At 41.0% G+C, this 9042-nt stretch overlaps 1 pseudogene; it reads left to right on the top strand.

The window, feature by feature from the left end:
- Positions 1–3039: 3039 nt before the first annotated feature.
- On the top strand, positions 3040–3433 carry LOC110594812 (annotated as a pseudogene).
- Positions 3434–9042: the final 5609 nt, after the last annotated feature.

Genomic DNA, 9042 nt, shown 5'->3' with positions numbered 1-9042 from the left:
AAAAAAAAAAAAAAAAAAAAGAATTCTCTCCTTTCTTGTTTCTGGTAATAAGAAATGTGAAAAGATATTTTGTTTTAGAGTTCTGTGGTTTACTTTTTGGATCAGAGTCTCACTCTGTCACTCAGGCTGGAGTGCAGTGGCTTGCTCATGGCCACTGCAACCTCGGCATACTTGGCTCAGGTGATCCTTCTGCCTCAGCCAGATCTGGAACCACAGGCATGTGTTACCATGCCTGGCTAATTTTTTTTTAAATTTATTGTAGAGATGAGATTTCACCATGTTGCTCAGGCTGATCTCCAACTCCTGAGCTCAGGCAATCCTCTCACCTCGGCCTCCCAAAGTGCTGGGATTATAGGGAGGAGCTACTGTACCTGGCTTTCTGTGGTTTAAAAGTCAGCTTAATTAAAAACTAATACCCAAGCTATATATATGTTTTTGTTTGCTTGTTTGTTTGTTTGAGTTGGAGTCTCACTCTGTCGCCCAGGCTGAAGTAGTGGCATACTCATAGCTACTTCAGCCTCGCCCTGCTGGGCTCAGGTGATCCTCTGTCTCAACCTTCCAAGTAGCTGGAACTACAGGCACACACTACCACACCCATCTTATTTTTTTATATATTTACTGTAGAGATGAGGTCTCACCAAGTTGCCTGGGCTGGTCTCGAACCCCTGAGCTCAGGCAATCATCTCGCCTTGGCCTCCCAAAGTGCTGGGATTACAGGTTTGAGCCACCACGCTTGGCCTCAAGCTCTATGTTTTTTTTACAAGCCCTTTTTGCTTTTTCTCTTTGGAATTCTACTTTCGGGAATTCAGTAGACTAAACTTCATCTGTTTCTCCACTTGTTCCTGTCTGGCCCTCCTTCTTCTGGCCGTCCTTGACGTCCACACGAGAGAGCCTAAGACAAGACATCCCAGGATCCCTTAAGGAAAACAGAAAAGGTGCCACAGACTCTTCTTGGAAGGAGTCTCTGTTTTTCCTTACGGCACCTCAAGTGTTGTAAACAGAGACTTCTCTCAGGTCTAAAAACTCGATTCTCTTTTGTACTGTGTTGCCTAGTTCTTTTTTGGCTTTTGGGAATACCAGAAATTGCTTTGCGTCGTGTTGAAAATTTAACCCTAATATGTGTAATAGATAGGTTTACAAAAATACACTTTTAGAGATACCTGGCAGCAGTGGCTTACAAGGAATGGTGATTAGTTCCTTGTATGTTTAAATAATAAAGGGTTTCGTCCTGAAGTCAAAAATCTAAAAAGGCAAAGTGCAACTTTCTGGCATGTAGCTGGCTGAACCCTTTGATAAAAGAAACTTAAATCTGTAAGGAAATCTCCATTTGTAAAGGTGTCTGCCTATTTATTTTCTGTCATGTTATGTTATATTAAAGACGAGGTCTTGCTATATTGTCTAGGCTGGTCTTGAACTCCTAGGCTCAAGCAATCCTTTCACCTCAGTCTCCCAAAGTGTTAGGATTACAGGTGTGAGCCACCGTACTGCTGTTTTAAATTCTGAAGTCAGACCTTTGCTAAAGGTGCTTTTCTTGGCCACATTGATAGAACATTTATTTATGCCATTTTTTCTTAGTTAAAGCAAATTATGGTATAATATTCAGGCCTGGTATTTTAATTCTGTGCTTTTAAAATATAAATTCTCTATCTATTTAACCTAAGAATTGTTCCTCTAGAAATGCAAATTTAGGATTGCCCAAAGCAATAAAACAGGTAATTGAAAAAGATCAATAATCTAAATTGGGGAAGAGGAACTTTTGAAACTGGCAAAAGGAGAATCTTATCAATGTATACAGCTGCTTCTGTCTGTGGGTCTGTACATCTATCTGTACATTACATTTGTAATGATGTTTTGCTCCAAAATATATGAAAGAACTCTACTTGGCTTAAAGAAAAAAATAAGTGCTTAATATATTTTATCGGAAGATAGAAACTTTACCTCACATGACTTTAGTAATCTTTAGTAAATACAGTTTTAAAATCATTGGCAAAACAGAAATGTCTTCAGAATTTAGTTTAGATATTTTGTCTGAGTCTATTGGTCCCATACTATTTCCTTTAGATATTTTTAAATACAAAACTTTGTAATACTCTGTAATACTTTTTGTACTTGCTTAAGTTGTCTGTTTATGTATGTCTTAAAATTTAAGCCATTAAGCTATAACAAGAGATGAGCACGGCCATTAAGCTATAATAAGAGATGAGCACGGTGACTCACTCCTGTAATCCCAGCACTTTGGGAGCACAGGCAAGAGGATTGCCTGAGCCCAGGGGTTGGAGACTAGCTTGGGCAACTTGGTGAGACCTTGTCTCTACAATAAATCAAAAAATTAACTGGGCGTGGTGGTGCACACCTATAGTTCCAGCTACTTGGAAGGCTGATGCTGAAGGATCGCCTGAGCCCAGCAGGTTGGGGCTGCGGTGACCGTGAGCGTGCCACTGCACTCTAGCCCAGGTGATAGAGTGAGACTCCGACACACACACACACAAAAAGGATTATGGCAAATTAATCTTACGAAAAGAGGAATTTTGTATGTGATCAACTTGGCTAAATTTAAAGGGTATTATTTAGTTTTTCTGTAACTTGATCATCAATATCAAAAGCACACTAGTGCTGGGCCAGACTCTAGGCCCCTATGTTGAAACAACAAGGTTTTCTTTGAGCATTGCTCTGAACTTTAACACAGGTTATAAAAGATTTGTAGAACTCTTAACTTATAGTCAAACTGATTAAAAGTAGATTTGTTTATGAGGTTTTATTAAAATTAGCTTTGAGGTTAATCATTAATGTAAAGAGAGAATTTGGTTTTCTCCTTTGGGCCGGACGTGGTGACTCATGCCTGTAAACGCAGGACTTTGAGAGGCCGAGGTGGGAGGATTGCTTGTGTCCAGGAGTTTGAGACTAACCTGGGCAGCACAGTGAGAATTTATTTCTACTAAAATAAATAAATAGGGGAAGGGACAGTCTGTCGCAGATCACGCTGGGTTGTTGCCTCTGTCGCCTTTGTGCCAGCCCCTCGGGTCTCAACAAGGCCGGACGATGCTCCAGAATGGGAGACAGCCAATTTGGGAACAGATTAGATCCAGCTTCATTCAACATGACCACTAGATATTTGATAACGATAGAACCCAACTAGGCGCAATTTACATTGAGGCGTCATGCCTTACGTGGGAAGGACGGCAGTTCCAGGAGAAAGCTGCTGTGGTAGAGAAGTTGTCTAGCCTTTCGTTCCAGAAAATACAGCACAGCATCACAGTACAGGACCATCAGCCTACACCAGATAGCTGCATCATCAGCATGGTTGTGGGCCAGCTCAAGGCCGATGAAGATCCCATCATGGGGTTCCACCAGATGTTTCTGTTAAAGAACACCAACAGATGCTTGGGTTTGCACCAGTGGTATGTTCAGGCTCGCTCTGCACAACTTCGGCTGACCACTTGCCTCCTAGCCAGGCACTCATGCTGCTTCCTCCTCCCTCCTCTTCCCAGTACCATTCACACTCCTCCAGATGCTCCAAATATCATACACAAATGAGCAGGGCCATGGCGGGAGTGGGTGCCATGCGCTATTGACACCAAGGTGTTGTGTATGATGTTTGGATGCTAGCCTAGTTGCATCTGACAGGAGATATTTGGGTTGTACCAGCGCATGCCTTGGAAAGACTTAAGTAATGCAAAAAAGTTTGTCCTATTTTTTTTTTAATCTACTGACAAGTTGCTCTAGTAATCCAAAGAAGTGAAGGAGAAAGCAACTGCCTCAGTCCCCAGATTGATTTGTTCAGATGTTTCAATGCCTCATGATACAATAAAACTGCAAAAATTTTCTTAGCAGTTAAAAAATAAATAAAAAATAAATTTAAAAAAGAGAATTTGGTTTTCTCTTTTGAAATTTGAATGTAATTGCAAAAGATAATGAAAGGTTTTTGTTTACCTTTTAAGTAAATTGCTAAAGAATAGGGGAGAAGAGACAGATTCAGTTGCCCTTAGGCTGTCTTTCATTACCTTTTTTTTTTCTAAGTCAGAGTCTTACTCTGTCGCCCAGGCTGGAGTACAGTGGCATGATCGCAGCTTATGGCAACCTTGACCTCCTGGGCACAGGAGCTCTTCCACCTCAGCCTCCCAAGTAGCTAGGGCTACAGGCATATGCCACCATACCTGGCGAATTTTTGGATGTTTTGCAGAGACAAGGTCTCGTTATGTTGCCCAGATTGGTCTCGAACTTCTAGGCTCACTTAATCTTCCCACCGTGACCTCTCAAAGTGCTGGGACTACAAGTGAGATCCTCCACACCTACCCCTCAGTAATTTCAGGTACTAGGTTTTCCTGAAGTCCAAGAGAGACATTTGGCTTATTTGATATGCTGAAATCATACAGGAAACGTCAAATATGAAAGGATGTGTAACTTTCTTTGGGTTATAGTTATAGGTAACTTTCTCTGGGTTATATTTATATTTATATTTGATATGTGTTCCAAAATTATATAACATTCTTAAGATTCTGATATGTCTTAATATACATTATCAGTAATAATAATGATTATACTAAATTGTTGTATGCCACAGAAAAAAACAAATTTCCTATCAGGTATGTTTTTGACCACATTTAAGACTTTTGTCAACCACAATTGTTGTTTTACTTTGATCTTTATCGAGAAGTGGTTTATAATCAGCTAAAGACAGACAGGTGCTCTTCAATGCCAGTTTTTAACAACTTGGAAGATTGACCCATTGTACTAGAAAAAAGACTTCCAGGACACTTATTATTAGACAGCTTATGTGTTCACCAGGATTGCTGACCCAATATGGAATAGAAAAAGAGCTAATTTGCGTGGACTGAACTAATAGAAGACAAATAATTTTTATGACTTTTTAAATGTAAAACATTGCTGATTCTTTTTGTTCTGTTTTTCAGAATCAAGAAGATGTTTTTCTTTTGAGCTGTTTACAGCCTTTGACAACTAAGTGTGCTCTTGTGAAAAAATTTGAAGCATATGTCTTTCTCTCTAACCAGTTTCCCCAGAATTTGGAAACTATTTCTGAGTATTGGTTTACGGTAATATAATTATTTATGTACACTGAAGAATCTTTTGTAAACAGGACATGCTTGAAGACACTGGTTGTTTTACCAAGTGTTTGACTGGAATGACATTTTCAGATATGAGCAGACTGCTTTGAGGAATAGAGATTGAGATCTATAAGCAGCTGATTAAAATCCCCTTGAAAAGGCTGGTCTTGTACCCTGCCAGCTTCTTTACAGGACTTCTGACCTGTGGTGAGTGGAGAAGTATGCTCTCTGACAGACCCACGAACCCCAACTTATTTGGAGACCTCAAAGAGAGGAATTCATCCAATTGGCATAGGTATTTGTAGGCTCAAATTCCTGGCTGGGCTCAAGAGGCTTAAAAGTGTCTAATCTGATTCTTTGTGAATAAAACTCTAGCAAAATCAATTTGAAAAGAGCCTATATGCATGGCAAATAATTATTCTTGCTGTACCTTGTGCAAGCTATGTATAATAATACTAAAACTTATTTTGCAAATTAATTGATCCTACTGTGATTTATCTTTGGTACAGATGGAGGACTGGAGAGAGAAAATTATGTTTCAAAGGAACTAGAGTACGTATATTCTCTTGTTCATTATTTTTTGAGTTTATTATTATTATTATTATTTTGAGTCGGAGTCTCACTCTATCACTCAGGCTGGAGTGTAGTGGCACACTCAAGACCACTGCAGCCTTGACCTGCTGGGCTCAGGCAACACTTCTGTCTCAGCCTTCCAAGTAGCTGGAACTATAGGCACGTGCCACCATGCCTGGCTAATTTTTTGATTTAGCGTAGAGATGAGGTCTCACCAAATTGCCCAGGTTGGTCTCGAACCTGAGGGCTCAGACAATCCTCTCACTTGTGTCTCCCAAAGCGCTGGGATTATAGGTGTGAGACACTATGCCCAGCTGAATTTTATTATTTTCTACAATTTGGACTGAATTCTTTCCTGGCTACAACTCTCCAGACTAACATTTCCTTTTCTTTCTTTCTTTTTTTCCTAGAGCTTAGAAATAAATTTATTTTATTAATTTACTTTAAGAATTCTTTTGAATATGTGACATATGTACATGGTAATAGAAAAAATCCAAATAGTACAAAAAGATACACAGTGAAATGTTGGTTTCCCATCTCCAATCACCTGGCTCCAATTCCCAGAGTCAACTACTGATAGATACTTCTTGTTCATTCTTCCAGAGTGGAATCTATGTGGATGTGTATAGATGTCTATTTTTTCTTTTATTCATACAAATGATGGTATGCGATACACGTTATTCTACACCTCGCTTTTGGCCCTGAATATGTCTTGGAGGTTAGCCCATGTCTATATATATGAAAGTAACCCACTCTACTCAAGAAGTTGCATAGCAGTATTTGTATGGATGTACCATCAATAAAATATGCCCTATGGATGGGCTTTTAGGTTTGGTCCAGTCTGTTGTTGTAGTGAATCTGAAAAAAATACTGTAGTGAATATCCTTTTACATATGTCTCTATATGGTATGTGTACATACATGTTTTTTATTATGTGTGTATATATGTAAGAAATCTAGACTAACATTTTCAAATTTTTCTTCAGATTTTCTGACTTAGAATCACTAGAAATTAAAACCATGCTTTTCTTCTTCTTCTTTTTCTTTTTTTGAGTTGGAGTCTTGTTCTTGTTGTCCAAACTGGAGGAGTGCAGTGGCTTGTTCACGGCCACCGCAGCCTCGACCTGCTGGGTTTAGGTGATCCTTCCGCCTCAGCCTTCCAAGTAGCTGGAACTACAGACGCACGCCACCATGCCTGGCTAGTTGTGATTTATTGTAGAGATGAGGTCTCACCAGGTTGCCCAGGCTGGTCTCGAACCCCCGGGCTCAGGCAATCCTCTCACCTTGGCCTCCCAAAATGCTGGGATTACAAGCTGAGCCACTGCAGCCGGCCTAAACTATGTTTTTCTTAAAACCCTGCAAAATGAGGCTAAACAACTTGCATATAAACAACCTTCATGTCTACTTGCTGGTGTATGGACTTCACAGAGGTATACTTGAATGCCTGGTTCAAACTACAATCCAGAAGAATCTGTCAAATTTTCAGGGCAGTCCAAGGATGCATCAGAGACTATAAAAGCTAGGTTGCTCCAGACACTGACCTTTCTCTTCTGTCACTGTAGAAATGTATCTTATTAAAGGTCATCTATACAGCCTAGCCCACCCGTAATGCCACCTTCAACAGTGAGATACAGCTGTTTAATAGAACTTGCCCAAGTGGAATTCTTTGCTACTGAGATTTTGACTCAATTTTTCTCTTTTATAGACACCAACTTAGGCTTCTGCTGTTGTTGTTTTTGGGGTCTCACTGTCATACAGGCTGAAGCCAATCACGGCTCACTGCAGTCTCAAACTCCTGGGCTCAGGTGATCCTCCTACCTCAGCCTCCTGAGTAACTGGGACTACAGGCATGTGCCACCATATTCAGCTGATTTTTTGATTTTTTTTTTTTTGTAAGGATGCTATGTTGCCCGGGCTGGTCTAGAACTCTTGGGCTTAAGCAATCCTCCCGCCTCGGCCTCCTAAGGTGCTGGGTTTACAGGTGTGAGCCACCATACCCGGCCAGTCAACTTAGTTTTTATTGTGTGAAATTTCTAGGGACGTTCCAGACAGGGAGAATGAAGGAATGCAGGGAAATTTATCCCAAAGCATGACTTCCTGGTATACTGAGTATTTTGAATTAAAAACCCTCCAGAATCAGCAGGCCTTGGAGGAGATTTTTCCTCTATTGTCATAAAGTCCACGTGGACCCACCGAGAACAATTGGTTTTCCTTCCCTTTCCTGTTATCTCAGGAAGGATATTACAGGAAAGGAAAAGAAGAATGTAGTGAGCCTGGCTGAACACTTTTATCTGTGTATTTCCCCCAGCAATCATTTGTTGTCCCTTAATAGATTTCCTTGTCTTCCCCTCCCATGACCTGTTTGACCAGAATCCAAGCCCCCATTCTTTCTGTCACCTGCAGATGGTATTTTTTTTTTTTTTTTTTGAGTTGGAGTCTCACTTTGTCACTCAGGTTAGAGTGCAGTGTCACACTCACGGCCATGGCAGCCTCAACCTGCTGGGCTCAGGTGATCCTTCCACCTCAGCCTTCCAAGTAGCTGGAACCACAGGTGTGCACCACCACACCAGGCTAATTTTTTGATGTACTGTGGAGATGAGGTCTTGCCAAGTTGCCCAGGCTGGTCTTGAACCCCTGGGCTCAGGCAATCCTCCCAAAGGTCTGGGATTACAGGCGTGAGCCACTGCGCCTGGCCTGGAGATGGTATTTAAGTAACCCATTGGAAGTTGGGGGTTCTTTCCAACTTGGGTACACACTTTAAATCGTTGTGTGCCTTTTCTCCATCGACCCGTCTGTCTCATGCCAGTGATTTTTCGGTGAACCTTTAGGGGACCAGTGGTCATCACGCTTCCACTCACATAGCAAAATGTTAACACTGGGGACATCTGAGTTATATGAGAAGTGTTGTCTTGTTTTTGCAATTTTTACTGAAGTCTGAAAAGTACATAAATCAAGATTGAAAATTAAAACCACAGCAAAAGGCAAGTGGAACCCCAGCAGCTTATGTTGGAGGTCTCATGATAATGAACCAGGCAAAGGGCCAGAGGAAAACAAGATATAGAAACAGACAGACAAACTTTATCCTGGAAAGCTCAGCACCTTCCAAATCAGACAAACCAATGGATAGGATTGTGCTTCCCAAAGTACCTTTTATCCAAATTTCTTTTGAAACTACAATAAGTCGAGCACCAAATCCTGCTGGATTTTATATATTTATTTATTTATTTTTGAGTTGGAGTCTCACTCTGTCGCCCAGTCTGGGCGAGACTGGAGTGCAGTGGCCACTCCTGGGCACCGCAGCCTCGACCTGCTGGGCTGATCCTTCCGCCTCAGCCTTCTGAGTAGCTGGAACTACAGGCACGCACTACCATGCCCGGCTAATTTTTTGATTTATTGTAGAGATGAGG

This window comes from Carlito syrichta, unplaced genomic scaffold (assembly GCF_000164805.1).
Source record: "Carlito syrichta isolate Samal-C Ts95f unplaced genomic scaffold, Tarsius_syrichta-2.0.1 Scaffold142887, whole genome shotgun sequence".
NCBI classification, from domain to species: domain Eukaryota; kingdom Metazoa; phylum Chordata; class Mammalia; order Primates; family Tarsiidae; genus Carlito; species Carlito syrichta.
This window is presented reverse-complemented; position numbering and strand designations above follow the sequence as displayed.